Here is a 21693-nt window from a genome sequence, read left to right as displayed (position 1 = left end):
GGTCAACTAGCCGGGGTCAGTCCAGGAGGTCACGTCAGTACAAGAGAAGAGGCAAAGACAAAGTCCAAAAGCAAGCCGAGGTCAAAATCCGAGAGGTAGCGTCAAGCTTCAGGGAGCAGGCAGAAGAGGTGTCAGGAAGCAGATCAAGGGTCAAATCCAAAGGTAAGCTAAATAACAATAATAATACACAGCCTAAGGGACCAAAATCACAGGCAACCTGTAGCCAGCAGGTTGCCTGTATTTATAGTGGGGAGTGAGGGTCATGTGACGTGGCCAGCATCACATGACCGTCAGACAAACAAGTCGAGCACCGAGTGATCAGCTCGGCGCTCAAGGCAGACCTAGGAGCAGGGAGACTCCTAGCTAGCAATAGCCGCCCTGGGAATGAGGCTGAACACAGATCCTCGCTCCCGAAGCTAAGCAGCAGGTCTGCGGCTGATGGGAGACCGAGTGCGCCTTCGGCGCCCCGTTACAACAGGGTGGGAAAAGTACTGTCCCAGATATTGCCCTACAAGGGGGTGCTATTCTGGCCCTGATAGCCTAACAACAGACCACCCGCCCTGATAAGAGCGACCCCGTCCGGAACCTTACCCTATATAAAAATGGCCCTAGTAAGCCCCTAGCCCCTAGACTTCCAGGTGATCACTATATAGATCTATGTGTTTTTGACTCATTATAAAAGTATATTATAAGTATATCGCACCCCTCTGTGTATCACACCTATCGATAGCACACCTATACCAGTCCTTAAAAGGACTTTTGTGGCCCTATTAGCTAGCGTTTGGTGTCCCTAACAGCCTGTCCCTGCTCCACACAGCAACCTCTCCCTACACTGGAAAAACACTGAATGTAAAATGGCAGCCAGATCAGGTTTATTTATAAGGTAGGGGGTATGTCCATGTGCTGAAACGTCTCAATTGGCTGTCCTGTACCACCTGATGGATGTGTCATGGGTCAAAGTTCTTCACAATGTAAAAGAATATGGCGGGCGCGAATTTCTCCATATGTTCGTATGTTTGGCGAATCGCGAACACGCAAAGTTTGCCGCAAAACGACCGCCGGGCTAACCGCAAGGCCATCTCTAGTCACATGTAACACACAGCCAGTACTTGCCAGATATTCCTGCAGCTCCATTAATGTTGCTGTAGGCCTCTTGGTAGCCTCCCAGACCAGTTTTCTGATCGTCTTTTCATCAATTTTGGAGGGACGTCCAGTTCTTGGTAATGTCACTGTTGTGCCATATTTTCTCTACTTGATGACGACTGTCTTCACATTGTTCCATGGTATATCTAATGCCTTGGAAATTCTTTTGTACCCTTCTCCTGACTGATACCTTTTAGCAATGAGATCCCTCTGATGCTTTGGAAGCTCTCTGTGGACCATGGCTTTTGCTGTGGGATGCGACTAAGAAAATTTCAGGAAAGACCAACTAGGGAACCTGAACTTTATTTGGGGTTAATCAGAGGCACTTTAAATGATGGCAGGTGTATGCTGACTCCTATTTAACATGATTTGGAATGTGATTGCTTAATTCTGAACACAGCTACATCCCCAGTTAACTTCACGGACTGTAAAGTGTAATATAGGTAACATGTCTCTATGAGAAATCTAATAACGGTAGGATAAAGATGCTGAAATATAGCTTTTATTGGTATACTAAAAGGTGAAAAAGTAAAAAGGGGGAGAAACACACAAACACCCCTAAAAAAAACATATAGACAGATTCATGCCTATTCTCAGAGGACTTGATTAATTGATTATGAGACTAGGGGTGGAGAGTGATATTAAGTCATGTATCCACCTATTACTGTCATAGGGGATAATGAGGCCTATAGTGCCCCTTATATATTTAGTTGCTACACTGGGTGGCATAATATGGTAGAATCTAACACCACAGTGAGCAGTTTTAATATCAGTGGGCACTATAAATTTCCCTGAGGCAGCACTTGTGTGCAATCATGTGCACCTACGCACACCAGAATCATTATTCTGCCGCTAACACCCAGGGAAAAAGAAAAAAGAGGGGGGCAGGAATTTGACGTCCCCTGGTTACAGGGAACGAAAAACAAAAACCTCAAAAAGAATCCAGGAGAGCTGGAGAAAAAAACCGCAAACACCTGGCGCAAGTTTAAGCCAGGGTGCAGACTCCACACTGCTGTGCCGTGTCTCCACACTGCTATGTCAGGTCAGCTGAGTCATTCACTAGCAGAGTAACTAGGCTCGATGCGTTTCACCAAGTAAGGATCATCAGTAGCATCACTGCCTATCTAATCAGATGGTATTCTGACTAATTACTGCTGGCATAGCGGTCACCGGCGCTAGTATGGCCGTAAGTTATACGGCGGCCGAAAGCGCCGTTATTTAAGGGAGAGATCCCTCCCCCTTTCATGACGTGGAGGTCACGTGTGGATCAATGACAACCCGGGGCGGTACAAAACCGCCTCACAATGCCTGGCGATGCGATCGTCCACACCAGGTAAGTGGCGTCCACTGTAACTAATGATAACATGTAATAGGCAATGAACAGCAGGGATACATCCGCTATCCAGGGCATATAGATTAACTAAAGATGGACAAAGGACCGAGGAGACAAAGCTGGTCAAATTAAAACTGGGACAAAAATAATTAGGTAAATGAATAGATAATCATCGGCACAGTAAAGAAACTCTAGGATAAGAGGGGACAAAAGGTGGTTAAAGGGACGTAACAATGATAAAACGCTGACAAGGCAAGCATATATATTCCATAATAATGAGTTACCAAACAACCTGAAATTGTGTATCAATATCAGATTCACATCCAGCCATCAACCACCCAGGATACGACCCTGACCACAGATGGATACCTAACTGCATAGGGTCCTCACTCAATAAAACTCACATATGAGATATGATCATTAAGTCCCTTAGGCCTCAGGGTCCCCAATCTGAAGGTCCACTGGGCCTCCTTTTGTAGGACCCGCTGATCCAAATTGTCCCCTCTTGGAGAGGGACGCACCATTTCAATGCCCTGATATTGTATAGCCCGTATGTCACCTGTCAGACTTCTAAATCTGTTGGTAAGATCGCCAGCTTTGATTTGAAAATCAGAAAAAGAGGAGCAATTGTGCCGCATACGGAAAAATTGCCCCTTAGGTATTCCTTCTTGGATCTACCCCAGCAGTAACCTATAGGAGGGGACGTAATCTGAAAGATCGTCTTTGCCACAGTCTCTTTCAACCATTAGCTCCCAGAACCTGGCTGGCGAATACGTTAAAAGAGACATTTCGCTGCGGCAATTGTATTGGATGCAACTCCATCAGGACAGGATCAACCTTTTCCAGTATGGTTACCTCTAAAACATATACTATCCGTATGTTTATTAATTGCAGGTCCCCTGGTTTGGTCTATCTTATCACATGTATATGTGGTATCCAATACGTGGGGAAGACTATTTGTGAATTTCGACGTCGCATAGGAGAACACCTTAATGACATCCGGCATCCGGCAACAACAAGGACACTCCAGTAGCCCGTCATGTGAACTGTCACCATTCAGGTGACATATGGGCTATACAATTTCAGGGCATTGAAATGGTGCGTCCCTCTCCGAGAGGGGACAATTTGAATCAGCGGGTCCTACAAAAGGAGGCCCAGTGGACCTTCAGATTGGGGACCCTGAGGCCTAAGGGACTTAATGATCATATCTCATATGTGAGTTTTATTGAGTGAGGACCCTATGCAGTTAAGTATCCATCTGTGGTCAGGGTCGTATCCTGGGTGGTTGATGGCTGGATGTGAATCTGATATTGATACACAATTTCAGGTTGTTTGGTAACTCATTATTATGGAATATATACGCTTGCCTTGTCAGCGTTTTATCATTGTTATGTCCCTTTAACCACCTTTTGTCCCCTCTTATCCTAGAGTTTCTTTACTGTGCCGATGATTATCTATTCCATTACCTAATTATTTTTGTCCCAGTTTTAATTTGACCAGCTTTGTCTCCTCGGTCCTTTGTCCATCTTTAGTTAATCTATATGCCCTGGATAGCGGATGTATCCCTGCTGTTCATTGCCTATTACATGTTACCATTAGTTACAGTGGACGCCACTTACCTGGTGTGGACGATCGCATCGCCAGCCATTGTGAGGCGGTTTTGTACCGCCTCGGGTTGTCATTGATCCACACGTGACCTCCACGTCATGGAAGGGGGAGGGATCTCTCCCTTAAATAACAGTGCTTTCGGCCGCCGTATAACTTACGGCCATACTAGCGCTGGTGACCGCTATGCCAGCAGTAATTAGTCAGAATACCATCTGATTTGCTAGGCAGTGATGCTACTGATGATCCTTACTTGGTGAAACGCATCGAGCCTAGTTACTCTGCTAGTAAATGAATCAGCTGACCTGACATAGCAGTGTGGAGTCTGCACCCTGGCTTAAACTTGCGCCAGGTGTTTGCGTTTTTTTCTCTCCAGCTCTCCTGGATTCTTTTTGAGGTTTTTGTTTTTCTATCCCTGTAACCAGGGGACGTCAAATTCGTGCTCTGAGAATAGGTGTGAATCTGTCGATAGTTTTTTTTAGGGGTGTTTGTTTTTTTCTCCGCCTTTTTCCTTTTTTATCCTTTTAGTATATCAATAAAAGCTATATTTTAGTGTCTTTATCTTACCGTGATTATACATCCCCAGTTATAAGAGGGTGTGCACACTTATGCAACCGCATTATTTTAGGTTTTTTTGTTTTCTTCCCTCTACCTAAAAGATTTCAGTTTGTTTTTCAATTGAGTTGTGCAGTTTATAGGTCACATTAAAGGTGGAAAAAGTTCTGAAATGATTTATCTTTGTCTCATTTTTTTGTATCATCAACGCACAAAAATTAGAGTGTGAGGTACACGTTCAGTAGAAAATATCAATTCACAGCCTGAAAGAACGTTACTAACAAAAACAAAAAAATAATTTATTAGGAAGAATAATGGGTAAAGATAAAATCAGGCATACAGGAAATCAGTAGTGTGGAGAGGGACCTACTAATATACCATCCACCACTCTGATAGCCTGACTAGATCACCTATGTATGTATGGCAAGAATCCAGTGTTGGGACACACTGATTGATATCTAGCCTATGTATACAAGGTGTAATATATGCAGCACCCAGCCTGGGGTTAATGTATAGAGTGCAATCCACTATTGAAGCTGCTCATTGTGTTGTCTGGCAAGCTAGTGGATTCTCAGCTCAATAAGTGCAGTGCAGTGGGTTCTGGTGCACCCAGATTCTGCTCCCCTGTTATCTGAGTGATGTGTATTGCTAAGCTGTGCTCGCACATCGGCAATCGTGATCATTGTATCACTACTGTAATATGCCCTATGCGCTGAGCACAGCTGACATCATACTACGCTCTACGCGTTTCAACATGCCCTTACAGTTGCATGTATCATCAGGAGCGAGCTACACTTAGTTAACGATGTCACTATCAATAAAGCACCGCACTGTGGCGTGCGTCTCTCCGTGTATGGCCAGCTGCACGCCGGGTATAAGTAATCTAAGATCCGCCCCCATGCCGGTGGGTGCCGGCTCCAACAAGTTTTAATCGCGAATATCGGCACTTTGAGAATTCGCGAATATTTAGAATATCCCAAAATATATTCGTAATCGCGAATATTCGATTTTTAAAAAAAATACCAGTTCATGCGAATTTTTATGCGAAAATGTTTATGCAAATTTTATGCGAATCAAGAACATAATGCCTGGAGATCACGAATTCGCAAATTATCGAATATATGGCGAATATTCGCCCAAATATTCGCAAAATATTGCGAATTCGAATATTGCCCCCTGCCGCTCATCCCTACACACAAGCTCCCACACTCACTTTTATCACTCATTTTATCTGTCGCAGATGCTGCAAGTGATTCCTCCTATTGCATTGAATGAATGTACATGAAGTGACCTTATACAACTACTATGTACTAATGGCTTCTAACAAACTGTAATCCATGTGATAATGTACATGGAAGGATTAAGTGATAATAGAGGTAACAATTTCCTCCCCACCCTTTATAATGAAACTTAGAGTGGTCAAGCCGGTTAAGTAACCCTGCAGCTGATCTAACAAGCATGTAGTACTATTTACATAGCTAAAGACATGGAACATCCATTTCAAGTTGGAGCAATTTATTTTACAAAAATGTTTTCAATTAATTGTGAATGCTACCAACATGCCATCAATATTTAAGACTGCAAAAGATTGGTGGGGGTCTCAGCTTTCAGACCCCCACTGATCCAAACTTTTGATATGTCCCTATAACGTAGCAAAAGTTTTTTAAAAGCACAGTGACCCTTTAAAGAACATCTGTCAGCAGGATCAAGTGTCTTAAACCAGGCATAATGTCTAGCAGGGCTGATCCTTCTGTCTTCTCCTGGAATAGCACGGCGCATGGTCAACCAGCCGCTCCATTCATTTCAGGGTACTGGGCCTCTGTTGTCATGATCACTGAGGGTCCCAGCAGTTAGACCACCACCAATCTAATAGTTGTCCCCTATGCAGTGGATAGGGAATTATTACTTATAACCGGAATACCCCTTTAAGCACAAGACCATCTAGTTGTAATGTTCTAATGCTTAGAATTCACATGTAATTGTTTACTTGATATTCTTTAGGATCTAACAATCACACAGAAGAATTTTTCTCTTTCCTTCCCTTACATTTGTTTTTATGCACACATTGTTCATTTATATGTATAATTTGTGGCTTACCACACAAAGTTACATTAACTGACTATTGATATGGAAGCTTCCCCCCAAACACACCCAATGTGACCATTAGTGCGAATAACTAAATAGCTTCAAAACCATTGTGTTGAAAAATGAAATCTGGTTTATTCTGCCATAACAGCGTTTCGTAAATTTTTGAAGCTTTGTACCATAGTCAAATGTGATCTAATTACCCTAAAGCTATGTTCTGTCACGATCTTAAAGGGGTTATCCGAGACTAAAAAATGCCCCCCATATGCCGGGCCCCTCACACTGTCTCCCCGCTCCCTGCACCGCTCCTGGTCCAAGCACCGCAGTTGCTGCTGCTTGTCCCCAATGTATCGTGGGTGACGCTAGGGAGGCTCATCCCTGTCGTCGTCCCCCCGCCATTGGCTGCTCCCCCCACCCCGACACCGGATGTTTGCATGGAGTAGTGTTGAGCGTGAATATTCGAATCGCGAATTTTAATTGCAGATATCACCACTTAGAGAATTCGCAAATATTTAGAATATAGTGCTATATATTCGTATTCGCAAATATTCTAATTGCGAATTTATCTGGATTTTAGCACGAATATCAGCACTTAGCAACATCCCTAGCAACCAATAGTAAAGTTGCCTACCCCTTAGTGTTGATCGCGAATATGCTAATTGTGATTTTTTTTCCGCAAATATATTACATTGCCAATTTTCGCAATCAAGTAAATAATGACTGGAGATCACGAATTCTTGAATTTATGGCGAATATTCATCCAAAATATTGTGAAATATCACAAATTCGAATATTGCCTATGCCGCTCATCACTAGCAGGGAGCAGGAAGTCAGGTAAGTAGATTCAGTGTGAGGGGCCTGGGCATATGGAAGACATTTTTTTTGTCTCGGATAACCCCTTTAAGCAATAGTAGTCATCTTGAGAGCATATTAGAAGACAACAGTGCAAATAAATATGCACAGTACAATTATACAAGAATGGGGGGTGGGGGTGGCAAATACAGTGTGGTATAGAGCAAAGTACCTACACCTTAGTAGTACACAGCCATAGTGACTGCGAGAGCTGACATTCGGGCTCCATGCATGTTGTTCCACCATTGAAGTATTATTGCATTTTAGCAATGACCAGGGTCAGACAGGTCTAGCAGATAACCAGAGGATCCTCTTGCAGGCCCAGACTCTGATACTATGATGGGCCCTAAAGATCTAGGAGAAAAAGAAAACCTTTGGCTGTCTTTTCAGTCAATCACTTGCCACTAGGGTCTATTTCTTTGATTCAAAACATATTCAACTTTTTTGTTGATATAGGAGTAGGCCCTTGAGAATGGTGGGCCAAAGGAACCCCAGTCTAATACTGACAATGACTACCCGTGTATTTATATCAAGCCTTCCTGCAATGACAATTTTGAAAAGGCTATGTCCGTATCTACAGTTATAATTCTGGTACTTTGTTCCAGCATAGGAACAGAATAACAGATTTGCTGTATCAGCCATATGCCAGAGACTCTTGGTGCCTGAGGGATCCCATTCACTGTAATGGAGTGGCCGAGTTTCTGGCAAGAATACTGGCTTTCTGCCAGAAAAATGCTGCTGTGTGTGGGTTTAAGTGACTTTCGAGGAAAAGGGCCCACCACCAAAGGTGACCGCACATACATACATACTTTAGTCTACTATAAACCACCTAATATACCAGAGTCCACAGAAAATCTACTACTAAACGAGATAGACAAGGCGGCAAATCATAATGAGGTGGTTATTATGGGGGACTTCAACTACCCAGATATAGACTGGGAAACTGAAACTTGTATATCTCATAAAGGAAACAGATTCTTGGCAATAACCAAAGACCATTATCTCTCCCAACTGGTTCAGGACCCGACTAGAGGGACGGCCATACTGGACTTAATATTAACCAATAGACCTGACAGAACAACAGACGTGCAGGTTGGGGGACACCTGGGAAATAGTGACCATAAAGTAATAACCTTCCAATTATCATTCAAAAGAGCGTTTCTACAGGGAGAAACAAAAATACCAAACTTCAAAAAAGCTAAATTTAGCCAACTAAGAGAGGCCATAGGCCTAACTAACTGGGACAAAGTCCTCAAAAATAAAAATACAGCCAAAAAATGGGATATCTTTAAAAACATCCTAAAATCTCATTGTGAGAGGTACATACCGTATGGGAATAAAAGGTTAAGGAACAAAAAGAAACCAATGTGGATAAACAGAACTGTAAAGAAAGCAATAAATGACAAAAAGAAAGCATATAAAACCCTAAAACAGGAGGGTAGCACGGAAGCACTGAAAAACTATAAGGAAAAAAACAGAACATGTAAAAAACAAATAAAAGCGGCCAAACTAGAGACCGAGAGATTAATTGCCAAACAGAGTAAAACTAACCCTAAAATGTTCTTCAATTATATAAATGTTAAAAAGTATAAATCTGAAGGTGTCGGCCCTTTAAAGAGTAATGAGGGGGGAGTCGCAGAGAGCGACGAGGAGAAAGCAAAGCTGTTAAATATTTTTTTCTCCAATGTATTCACTGAGGAAAATAAACTGTCAGATGAAATGCTGAATGCTGAAATAAATTCGCCATTAAAAGTGTCCTGTCTGACCCAGGAAGAAGTACAACAGCGACTTAAAAAAATCAAAATAGACAAATCGCCAGGACCGGATGGCATACACCCCCGTATCCTAAGGGAATTAAGTAATGTCATAGCCAGACCCTTATTTCTGATATTTGCGGACTCTGTACTAACAGGGAATGTCCCACAGGATTGGCGCATGGCAAATGTGGTGCCAATATTCAAAAAGGGTCCAAAAACAGAGCCTGGAAACTATAGGCCGGTAAGTTTAACATCTGTTGTGGGTAAACTGTTTGAAGGTTTTCTGAGAGATGCTATGTTAGAGCATCTTATGGGAAATAAGCAAATAACGCCATATCAGCATGGCTTCGTGAGGGATCGGTCATGTCAAACTAATTTAATCAGTTTCTATGAGGAGGTAAGTACTAGACTTGACAGCGGCAAATCAATGGATGTCGTGTATCTGGACTTCTCCAAAGCATTTGACACTGTACCTCATAAAAGGTTAGTATATAAAATGAGAATGCTCGGACTCGGAGAAAACGTCTGTAAGTGGGTAAGTAACTGGCTCAATGATAGAAAACAGAGGGTGGTTATTAACGGTACATACTCAGATTGGGTCACTGTCACTAGTGGAGTACCTCAGGGGTCAGTATTGGGCCCTATTCTCTTCAATATATTTATTAATGATCTTGTAGAAGGCTTGCATAGTAAAATATCAATTTTCGCAGATGACACTAAACTGTGTAAAGTAATTAACACTGAAGAGGACAGTATACTACTACAGAGGGATCTGGATAGATTGGAGGCTTGGGCAGATAAGTGGCAGATGAGGTTTAACACTGAGAAATGTAAAGTTATGCACATGGGAAGGAATAATGCAAGTCACCCGTACATACTAAATGGTAAAACACTCGGTAACACTGACATGGAAAAGGATCTAGGAATTTTAATAAACAGCAAACTAAGCTGCAAAAAACAGTGTCAGGCAGCGGCTGCCAAGGCCAATAAGATAATGGGTTGCATCAAAAGGGGCATAGATGCCCGTGATGAGAACATATTCCTACTACTTTACAAATCACTGGTCAGACCACACATGGAGTACTGTGTACAGTTCTGGGCTCCTGTAAACAAGGCAGACATAGCAGAGCTGGAGAGGGTCCAGAGGAGGGCAACTAAAGTAATAACTGGAATGGGGCAACTACAGTACCCTGAAAGATTATCAAAATTAGGGTTATTCACGTTAGAAAAAAGACGACTGAGGGGAGATCTAATTACTATGTATAAATATATCAGGGGGCAGTACAGAGATCTATCCCATCATCTATTTATCCCCAGGACTGTGACTGTGACGAGGGGACATCCTCTGCGTTTGGAGGAAAGAAGGTTTGTACACAAACATAGAAAAGGGTTCTTTACGGTAAGAGCAGTGAGACTATGGAACTCTCTGCCTGAGGAGGTGGTGATGGTGAGTACAATAAAGGAATTCAAGAGGGGCCTGGATGTATTTCTGGAGTGTAATAATATTACAGGCTATAGCTACTAGAGAGGGGTCGTTGATCCAGGGAGTTATTCTGATTGCCTGATTGGAGTCGGGAAGGAATTTTTTATTCCCCTAAAGTGAGGAAAATTGGCTTCTACCTCACAGGGTTTTTTTTTTTTTGCCTTCCTCTGGATCAACTTGTAGGATGACAGGCCGAACTGGATGGACAAATGTCTTTTTTCGGCCTTATGTACTATGTTACTATGTTACTATGTTAATCATAAATATGTATGGGGAGCTCTTGATAATGTCAGGAGAGAGAAAGATCAGGTGAACTCAATTTGTTCGCCCTATCATTTTGTTCTCCCAGGCCACCAGCTATTGAAAGTGTATGGCCACCTTAATGGAGACCAGTATGATCAATTTTGCATTACAAAGTGCTAGTAGTACAGCGCTATGGTGTATGTTGCTATATCAGTGGTGTGAAATAAACAAAACAATGGTTTGGGAAGAAACCAGGGTAGGACCTGATACATTTTACTAATGTAACACTTACTTCATAATCCCCCCAAACTGTGCTGTTCAGCCATTTGTTTGCTAACCTGCCATGATTCTTTGATGTAAATAGGATGAATAAGGGCACGGTAATAGAGACCACTTGACTAGTCAAGCCTTTACAATTCAATGCCCTTTCAACTTGTGACTAATTTACAAACAAAGTAAAGGAATTTGCTGTTCGCATTTCCAGATTTGTGTAGATTTCATGGAGACCTGGGTTTTCTTTGAGGGCCTTTTACATGGGGTGATGGCCGGCCAACTCCTATTGCCAATCACCAAACCAAACTACAAATAGGGCTAATGCGCGTGCAGCTATGCAGCCGTGGTTTCTGAACAGATTTCACGTGGCTTTCAAATCCACAGACAAAAAAAATCCATGGCCGTATGAATGGCAACGTGGATTCCCTGCAGTTTTCAGGCCACCCTCACATAGATTTTGACACCTAGATTTTTTCTGGCGTTTTTACTGATGTTTTTTGCCGTCTTTTTTTTTGCAAATGTTTTTTGGGTGCGTTTTTTTGTAGCAAAAACACAAACTCTAGAGGTTAACAAAGTTTATGGGAAATATAAAACTCAAGACACGTGTTTTCTTTTCTGCTAGTGGTATTGTTTTCAATTTTATGCGGTTTTTGTGCCTATGGTATGCAAAAACAAACCGCATCTAATTTTTATGGCCTTTCTTTTATAGAAAAAAAAAAACTCCAAGGCAAATTCATGTGTGAATGGAGCCTTATGCTGTTCATGTAGCAAAGAACATATGTAGGTCACAAACACAGGGGTAATACAAACTGAAAGGGAGATGCATGTGGTTACACTCTCACATTGTATTCAGGAGATTCCTGAAATAGGAGAAGACTTCCTGGCCCTCTGGCTGAAGCGGCAAGTCTCCGTCCAGCTGGGAGTCTGTAGCAGATAACTTTCTGAATAGGTAGAGATGATGTGCGAATGTTGGCTGCTTCAGCGTCACTTACTGGCACATCATTCACATATATTAAAGCTACATATTAGTGGCATCAATCGACGCGTAAATGCCAAATTGTGATCTAAGAAACCCAACATGCTATGATAGAGCGTAGTTCTAGTGTGTGCTACATATATGTTTAATAACACATTATTCTACACATGCTTCTATGATCAGACCATATTCCTATGGAGTTTAAATCTGTATACTAAGAAAATGTGCAGTTGTTTTGTGAAGGACCAATTGCTCCATAGATTCCAATGGGAAATCATAATCCACAATAACAGCCAAAATCACCATAAGCCTAAAAATATGCACAGATTTTTCCGCCACATATGGAAGCACCCTAAGGCTCATTTCACATTGGCGAGTTTCTTTTATCCGGATGCGTTGTTTTGAAAACTGGCCAATTAATTTCAATGGGTATATGCCCATGAGCATTGTAAAAAAACGATGGAATCCGGACAGAAAAAAACTGAACGCAGTCCCAGACACAACTTTTTGAACTTGCATTAGAAAAATTTGTTTTTTACTGAACATTTCATATCACTCATGTGGAAGAGGCCTGATAAGGAAGACCTAGGGTTGTTAGAGATTCCTGTGAAATAAGTAGGCTACATGACTACAACGTGATAAAATCTAAACTGCACATCCTCATAGGTGCATCTAACTGCAGAGTCTTATGCAAAGTGTACCTGGTATTAACTGGATGACCTGGGAAGTACATTCAACGCAAACACCTAAAGTTCTGTTAATGTAAAGTAACTTCTACGTAAACATTGGTAAAAGTTGCATAATGCTTTTAATTATTAGGTACTTAAAGGCAGCTTCAGCTGTGCTTTCTGTTAACTGTTAATGTATCACTAACAGCAGCCAGAACTAGTCACCAACTGGGCAGAGATCCTGACCTTTCCTCTTCGCTCAACAGAATCAATAATAAAATGGGTCCAAACTAAGTCGAATTCTGCGAAAATACACATAAAACTAAGTGTCATTTTAGGCAACCATAATAGGGCTGCATTTCATTTTTCTTATCAAGATACAGCCCCCACCCAATCCAGTGGTTTTATTTACCAAACCTGGATCACCATAGGGTTCTATGACGTTCTAAGCTCAGTTCAGTAGACCTATAGGTTCCCAGGTAAAGGCCATAAAATGGAGGTTGAAATACAGCTATATTATAACTGGCTGAATCCCAATCTTTTCCAGGGTTATAGAAGTGGAGACTTTCCCATGATTAATCAATATGATGATCGTATGAACCAGAAAGCCCTGTTCGCACATTGTAGACCAAAAGATTATCCAGTTAGCCCACTCTGGGCTGGTACATGTTAGCATACCCTTGGAAAACATACAGAAAAGTGCAGCAGACTATGCCACTGCATAAAAATGTACCGTATATAAATATATCAGCTATATATACCTATACTGTCAGCTGTATGGCTAAACACAATGTGAACTGACTATACATTACTGATATTAGTTGTAACAGACTTAAGCAGGCATTAGGCTGTTGTCACCAAAGCCACCATTTTCAGCTAGACCAGCCGACAATCTAATGTGTATATCCCCCGATAGATGATGGGGACATTCATTTTGTTCCTTTTATTCTCCTGGGAGATAAACCATCACCAGAGGTCTCTGGCAGTGTCTTTCTCCTCCTTTCCCATCCTTTCTCATAGAAAATACACATGCTCAGATAAAAGATATTGTCAGATTCTGACCAACGGTATATTAAAAACATCCTTTCCACGCTGAACCGGAAGTGTGATTTGCCATCTAGACAAATCAATGGCCTCAGAGGTGACATGTGCAGGCATGGCATTTGACCACAGCTGAGGCCATTCACTGGCTGGAAGCGGCCATATACATGTAGTTGGTACATCACTGTTTCGGTTCAGCGGGAACCAGAAGCAGAGGAGAAGGGTGCTCAGCACTGGAACTGGAGCACCAGTGACAGGTGAGTCTTCTCTTAACCCCTGTAATCTATCTGCACATATGAAAAGAAGTTCCTGATCCTGGAGAACCAATTTAAGTTGAAATCAGTATCATATCTGAGAAATCTGTCGTAGTGAACAACAGGTCAGCACTTTATACATGTGCCTCCATTGTAATCACCTGATCACCAATTTATAGACTTTTGCGGAGATCTATCTTTTTCATGATAATTACTGGCAATATCATTTATAATGATGATCATGAGCATAACAGTAGCCATAGCAGCCATCAGCCATAGCACTTGCTGTGGGGCTCAGTGGTTGAGGGGCCCAATCAGCTACAAGAACATTCTACTTTTTGTGGGGAATAACAACATGCAGACTTTTTGCTATAATGTGGGGTTTCTGATATACTGTGCTTTAATTACTGCTACTTATGCTGCTGTTTTCATTTTCTAATTGGAGGGGAGACCATCTTATTTTGCTATGAATTATAGTTAGGCCCCTGGATGAGATCAATCAAATAAGATCAACTATTGCCATCAAATATCACTAAGCTTCCACTCTACTTCCAGCATGGTATGGAAGTGCATTCCCAGGGGTAAATTGTATTCATGACCTGGCTTTCTTCTTCTTGTCTCAGACTACACAGAAATTTCCTTCACACTTCAATAGAAGTCAGTGGTCAGATGTTACACAGGATTTTCTATTTAGGGCTCATTCACGTGAATGTATTTTTTTCAGGGTTCATTCAATTTGTTTGCGACCCTTATGTGGAACCATTCACTTTGATGGGGCCGCAAAAAAATAGAACATGTCCTATTATTGTCCGCATTACAGACAAGGATAGGACTGTTCTATTAGGGGCCATTCATTCCGTTCTCCAATGACACACATGCACATATAGAGTGACCCGCTAAAATAAGGGCTCATGCCCCCAAACCGGTATCCGTGTAAGCCAGTCTTTGGTAGCCCCTTCGCCCCTAATTTATGATGAGGTGCTGGCATCAGCATGAAGTAGGCTTACCTTTGACTGTCCATGCACCACTGGAGTGGTTTTTCCCCAACATTTATACCTATTTCCAGACATAAATGTTAGTAAATTTGCCAGAGCCAATGTCCCAGCCCCAGGCGCCCGCTATTCCCAAGTGGCAAGCATGGCACAAAAACTCCCATATTGTCGCACCGGAATTTAAAATGTCACAAAACAGGGTCTTGAGACTTTTTTACGCCAAAAACTGGCATAGCGATAATAGTAAATGAGCCCAAATGAGTCAGTTTGCTGCATGAAAGATCATTTCACTTGGTGAACAATCATTTTACCCGTTCATTAGCGGCACATTTTCAAGGGGAAGATTATAAATAGTTGTAAAGTTCCCAATAATTGGGCTCACAATTGGACTATGTAATTCCAAAATTTTTACAGAGCCGTTGTTCCATTTTTTGTTTCCATTGTGTTTCCGTTCCGTTTTTCTGTATGGCATATACAGTATACAGTAATTACATAGAAAAAATTGGGCTGGGCATAAAATTTCCAATAGATGGTTCCACAAAAACGGAACAGATATGGAAGACATACGGAGTACATTCTGTATGTGTTGCGTTTTTTTTTGCGCGGACCCATTGACTTGAATAGAACCACGGAACGTGATTTGCGGGCAATAATAGGACATGTTCTATCTTTCAACGGAACGGAAAAACGGAAATACATAAACGGAATGCATACGGAGTACATTCCGTTTGTTTTGCGGAACCATTGAAATGAATGGTTCCGTATACAGAACGCAAAAAAAAACGGCCCGTAAACGGAAACCAGGAGGCCTTAGAGATTGTAAGCTCTTCAGGGCAGGGTCCTCCCTCCTTTTGTTTCCTTGTTAATAGACATTTTTCTTTTTTCCCATTGCGTATATGTTTACCGCTCCACCTGATTGTATATGTCAGCACTACATCTATTATTACACTTTGTGTCGTTATATGACTATTTCTAGGCACTGACTTTTTTCCTCCAGGGGAAAACGGACACTTTTTTCCTCTGTGAATATTTACAGAAAGAAACCCTTTGCCTTGCACTAGGTAGGCACCACCAGCTCGGTAACATGTCCGATGATGTTATAATATCACTTTTCGCCATTTCTGTAGTGTAGACACTCTGTGGAGACTTTCCCGGTAAATGGTTTCTCTTACCACTTGACCTGTCGTTAGCACTCATGCAATAACCCATTTCATTATCAGCGTGCAGTAAATGAACAGACAGAAAACCTCCTGACACAGCAGAGGCTGGCGGGTGAAGGGTTAATGTCGCAGACAGTATATGACATTGTTATTTAGCCAACTTGATCATCAAGGAAATAATTAGTGTCCATATGTCAGGCAGTGTTTGTGACCCTGGGGGGGGCACCTTTGCAGCTCCCACCTCCCGGATGAAGGGCAGTAAATGTGTATGTAAGAGGTGGATCCTGGTGACTTGTGACACAGACGCCTCATGGCAGAAATACTGCTGAGAACCCAAGCTGAGACTTAGTGAGAAGCAAACACTGCCGAGCCACACGCTGTCTACATGTAGCATGCGTGTTTAAAGTACAGGAGGCATGGACAGTATAGCTAGGTAACCAGAATGTCCCATTTCTCAGGGCCAGTATACAGTACATTAGTGCAGGGCTCGGGTTAAATATTAACATTTCTTAGAATGCATTTTTCCTCAACCTAGGAATTGCTATAACCTTCATTGGACTAAAAGCTCAGTTACTGACAAGAGCAAACAGAAATGGCCTCTACAGTAACGCCGTGTGCCCAGATCTTGTCTCTGGGTGGCAGAGAACAGTATGAAATCCCAGCAGAGTAGCTAGGGGTCCAGCACGGGGGGATGACACCCATCAGAGTGGACCCCAACCGAGTGGACCTCCCAATGCATGTGTACAACTGCAGAGGGTCCATTCACACAAATCTAAGGGCTCCATGCCGTGCAAATAGCAGCCCACAATGCATGGGCACCGGCCGTGTGACACTCGTATTTCAGTGTGGATCCATTGACTTGAATGGGTCCGTAATCCGCAAGATAGGACACAAAATAGGCAATGCATAAGAAATGATCCCAGCAGACGTACTTGCTCTTCAGAATATACTTTATTAAACGGTTCACAGAACGCGTTGCGGCATGTCAGCCTTCCTCAACTGACATGCCGCAACGCATTCTGTGAACCGTTTAATAATGTATATTCTGAAGAGCAAGTACGTCTGCTGGGATCATTTCTTATGCATCTTATGGGGATGCTCCTTTCCCGTGCGGACATCGATACTGAGGTCGTGAGCTGTCTGATTTTGGAATTTTACAAAATAGGCAATGTCCTATCTTTTGTGGTGCGGAGGCATGGACCTGAAAGCCACGGAAGTGCTTCCGATCCGTGTCCCAAAAGATAGGACATGTCCTATATATTGCCGTATCTTGCGGATCGCTGACCCATTCAAGTCAATGGGTCCACATCCGCAGTACGGAGTGCACGAGAAGACCTGTACCCGTGCATTTCAGACCGCTATTTGTGCTCCGCGCCACGGACACAAAGCCCTTACGTCTGTTTGAATGGACCCGAAGGGCTCATGTCCACCAATGTAAGAGCTTCATGGCCATGCTGCAGACCGAAAATAGTGGTCCGCAATGCAGGGGCAATGGCCATATGCCCTCCATGCTGCAGATGCGGACCCATTGACTTGAACGGGGCAACGATCTGCAAAATGCAGCAAAAAATAGGACGTCTTATCTTTTGCGGTGCAAAGGCATGGACCAGAAAGCTCTTCGTACTGTTTCTGTCGGCTTCTGATCCATGCCACCGCTCCACAAAAGATACGATGGGTCCGAATCCACAGCAAGGAGTGCACACAGCCAGTGCCTGTGTATTGCGGACCCCCCGTTTGCAGTCCGCAATATGGGCACGGAGCCCTTACGTTCGTGGGAATGAGCCCTAAGGCTGGGTAGGTTTTGTCCATGTTTTTTGGTGTGGATCATAAAGGGGTAGAAATTACCTATACAGAAAAGGTGCTTCTACTCCTCTTTTATTCAATGACCTCCTGGTTTTCACTTCATAAAAATCAAGAAAAAACTTAAACAAAAACCTACTTGAGTGTGGAGACCCACCTTAATCATAGTAGTTATATTGCATTCCGGATGAACAAGTGCTGGATATGCGGCTATATCATATTGTCTTCTTCTTTAGCCACCACCAGGCCTCTGCTGGGTGGATTTTGACCAAAGATGACAGTCATAACTCTCTTGGGTACAGATAATGCAGTAGATGTTACCTGCAGTCCTATGTAACACCACAGTATTTTTCACCGATGATTGCTAGGAGATGTAGATTGTTATTCTTCAGTTTATCTACACGTGTATCAAAAACTCATGCATCCGGAAATAATCAGAAAAAAACTGAACTTGCATGCAAAATCATCGGCTTTTTCCTGAACAGATTCTGACACAATCTGTATCAAAGAGACCTTAGTTGCCCATAGCTGCCGCTCCCTTAGATCGGGGAAACAAGACCCCCATTCTCAGGATCGGTGGGGCTCCCAACGGTTGGACCTCCACGATCTGTTAGTTATAGGGTGGTCACTTTCATAACCCCAAAAAGGAGGAAATCACGCCCCTAAAAGGAGGACATCATACTCAGGACAGTGGGTCACTATACTACAATACACAAAATGGAAACCCTAATCCATATAACAGCGTCAGCCACCTTAAACTAGAAATCTATGAGATAAATGATTGTTTTACTCATCAAACTTGTTGCCTAGTTGCGATATTTACCTAGTTTCCTCACTGCCTGAAAGGTTATTATATAGCTTAGACCTCTTAAAGGAACACCAGCATCAAATACAGGGCGTATTCTAGTACAATTACCTCCACATTAGAAAGCTTGGTGGACTAGAATTTCTTCACCGAACCATCCCTTAACCTGTACCAGACCCCCAGTTCATGACAGTTGGACAGCTTGGGGACAAGTTGGATAACCCTAGTGGGAGCTTGGTTGTCACTCAGCTTTCCTGGAAGGAGACACACTAGAGGACTGCACAAGCATTGATATGAATGAGTTAATACAGTATTATACAGTGGCCCTTCATAGGCTGGACACTGGTCTGACTCGTACATGATGACATACACTCACCCATGTACTTTAGCTGCCGAGGTATGACTCTGCACAGAGGAACGCAACTAACTCTGTGATTAGCAGGGGCGCATTGGCCATAGCCTCTGCAGGGAAATGCCCAAGGGGCCACCTGAGCCCTCCTCATGGCCACCAGCCAGGTAAGTAATGATCTGCCGCTCCAAGAGTAAATTAACACCGGGGGCGTCAAGTAGTTATGTACCTGGCTGGAGACCACAGGTGCAATCCTGATTTCTGAACTCAACAGTATTGCCATCTTGAGGTGCCTGGAGTAGGAGGACAGAACATGGCAGCTGGTGCTGCCCACCACAGAGGGTATTTTAGAGGTATTTAGCGCTGCTGGGACATTATTTTGTTCTGCTTTGTGGTTTTTGCTTCTGCTGGGGCAGTTTATTTTGTAACACTGACATCTTTGGCTCTGCTGGGGCTGTATTTTGTGCCGCAATATGGTTTTGCTGGCCCCACCTACTTGTGTCAGCCTTGCCTTGTGTCAATTTGGGGCCACCTTTAGTTTTTTTCCATGGCCACTTTAATTTCCCAGTCCGCCCCTGCTGATTAGCAAAAATTACTGCAGACTTCTTGGTACTGCTGTGCCGCACGCCTTTCTATGACTGATCACCTGACTAAGCAAACTCGCTGAGCTAAAAAGGAGGACTCCTCCTGGGCACGCATCCAGACCTTGCGCCCAACGGAGGACGCTGACTGTGCAGCCTAAAGTCAGCAATTTTGAATTTTTTGTGATGCTTTTTGCACATGTGGTTTTTGGTGAAGTTGGAAATATGAATGCAGGACATAACAAGCATTTTTTTTGTGTACTTTATTAATTTGTTGGCTTTTTTGTGTCTCTGGTGTTCCAAAGCAATGTAAACTTTCAGACAGACAGCGTCACGCGGAGTACGGACTGTCCTCAGCGCTGACATGTCCCCAAGCTGCACATCACTGCGTGGTCATGTGCCTCTTGGGATATGTCACCTCTAAGACCATTGGCAGCAGTGGGGTGACCTGTCGATCTGGAAGCTTACAGGACAGGGGTTGGAACACTTGTAAGGAGCCAGAATGGAGCGGCAGGGAGCAGAGGAGTATTATTTTTTCAACACACTACTGCCCACAGTTAAAACTGTCCCAAAGCTGGACAACTCTTTTAAATTAGGCAAAAAGAAATCAGACATATGATGTGATAACCGGATCCTATTGGACCCCACTGTGTTAGCATACTAAAAACGGAGCGTTGTCTCACCAGCAGTAGGTATGAAGTGTTGCTTATGGCACACCGACCAAGATTTACTAATGTGAGTGCACCTAGACCAGTGATGGCTAACCTCCGGAACTCCAGCTGTGGTGAAACTACGACTCCCAGCATGCTCAATTAATTTCTATGAAGTTCTGAGAAAAGCCAAGCAAGTGTGCATCTTGGGAGTTGTAGTTTTACCGCAGCTGCAGTACTGGAGGTTAGCCATCACAGACCTAGACCTTGTTAGAAATTGGGTCAAAATTTTTGGTGCAACATCTAGTTTTAGGAAAATCCTCTGCACCTAGCGCAACAAGGGGTCTTCATGGTAAATGTGGTAAGGCTTAATATGCAATATTTTGTGCCAAAATTGTGCCATAAGTCAGGTGTAAAATTCTGTCGCAAACAAAGTATCTAGCCTGAGCCACTATGATAAATCTGGTGCGTTTCTTGACAGCCTGTCTATGCCAAGCCTATGCCCCATTATGTATAATCACTGTAGGTCGTGGCAGTGACCCTGATGCTTGTACCCCTGATCCTATACTTGGTGCCTAGACCTACAGTATGAAAAGGCAGTTACACCAGTTGCAACTACATTGCCTGGTCTATTGACTTTCTTGTGGTGTTATTTGGGCACCCTATGGAAATATCTGTACATATTATTTGGGCACCATAATGCAAAAGTGCAGAAAAAATATACAAAAAATGAGAAAGTGCAGAAAAGCCTACGTGTGAAAGTACTTTAAACATCTCCAGAAGTTATCTCAAGGTCTACAGGAAATTTTAAAAAAAGCAGGACACAAGCATTTTTTGCTCTTGTCTTTTTTGTTCATGAGGTAGTGTTCTTGTCTTTCTTGCTTCTTTTAAAAAACGCCGCATGCTGTAGCGTTTTTTTTTTTGTGTTATCACATAACCTTTTCTGTAGGGTAAATATGTCATGATGAAAACACTAGTGGTAAGACTCACTGGCCCATATATTTACTAATGTGTGTGTGCCAAAAATCTGTCTAAAAAGTGGTGCAAGTTGGCGCAATTTGGCGTATATAGGGTTTGTACACTTTTTT

At 42.8% G+C, this 21693-nt stretch overlaps 1 long non-coding RNA gene across 1 annotated transcript; it reads left to right on the top strand.

Moving 5' to 3' along the window:
- The first annotated feature begins 227 nt into the window (after positions 1-227).
- LOC120997139 lies at positions 228-20860 on the top strand. Its single transcript, XR_005778100.1, has 3 exons — positions 228-237; positions 3723-3726; positions 20705-20860. It is a non-coding gene; the product is annotated as an uncharacterized LOC120997139 (long non-coding RNA).
- The last annotated feature ends 833 nt before the right edge of the window (positions 20861-21693 follow it).

Source organism: Bufo bufo, chromosome 4 (assembly GCF_905171765.1).
Source record: "Bufo bufo chromosome 4, aBufBuf1.1, whole genome shotgun sequence".
NCBI classification, from domain to species: Eukaryota; Metazoa; Chordata; class Amphibia; order Anura; family Bufonidae; genus Bufo; species Bufo bufo.
The sequence above is the reverse complement of the archived record's forward strand: the minus strand, read 5'-3'. Positions and strand labels throughout refer to the sequence as shown.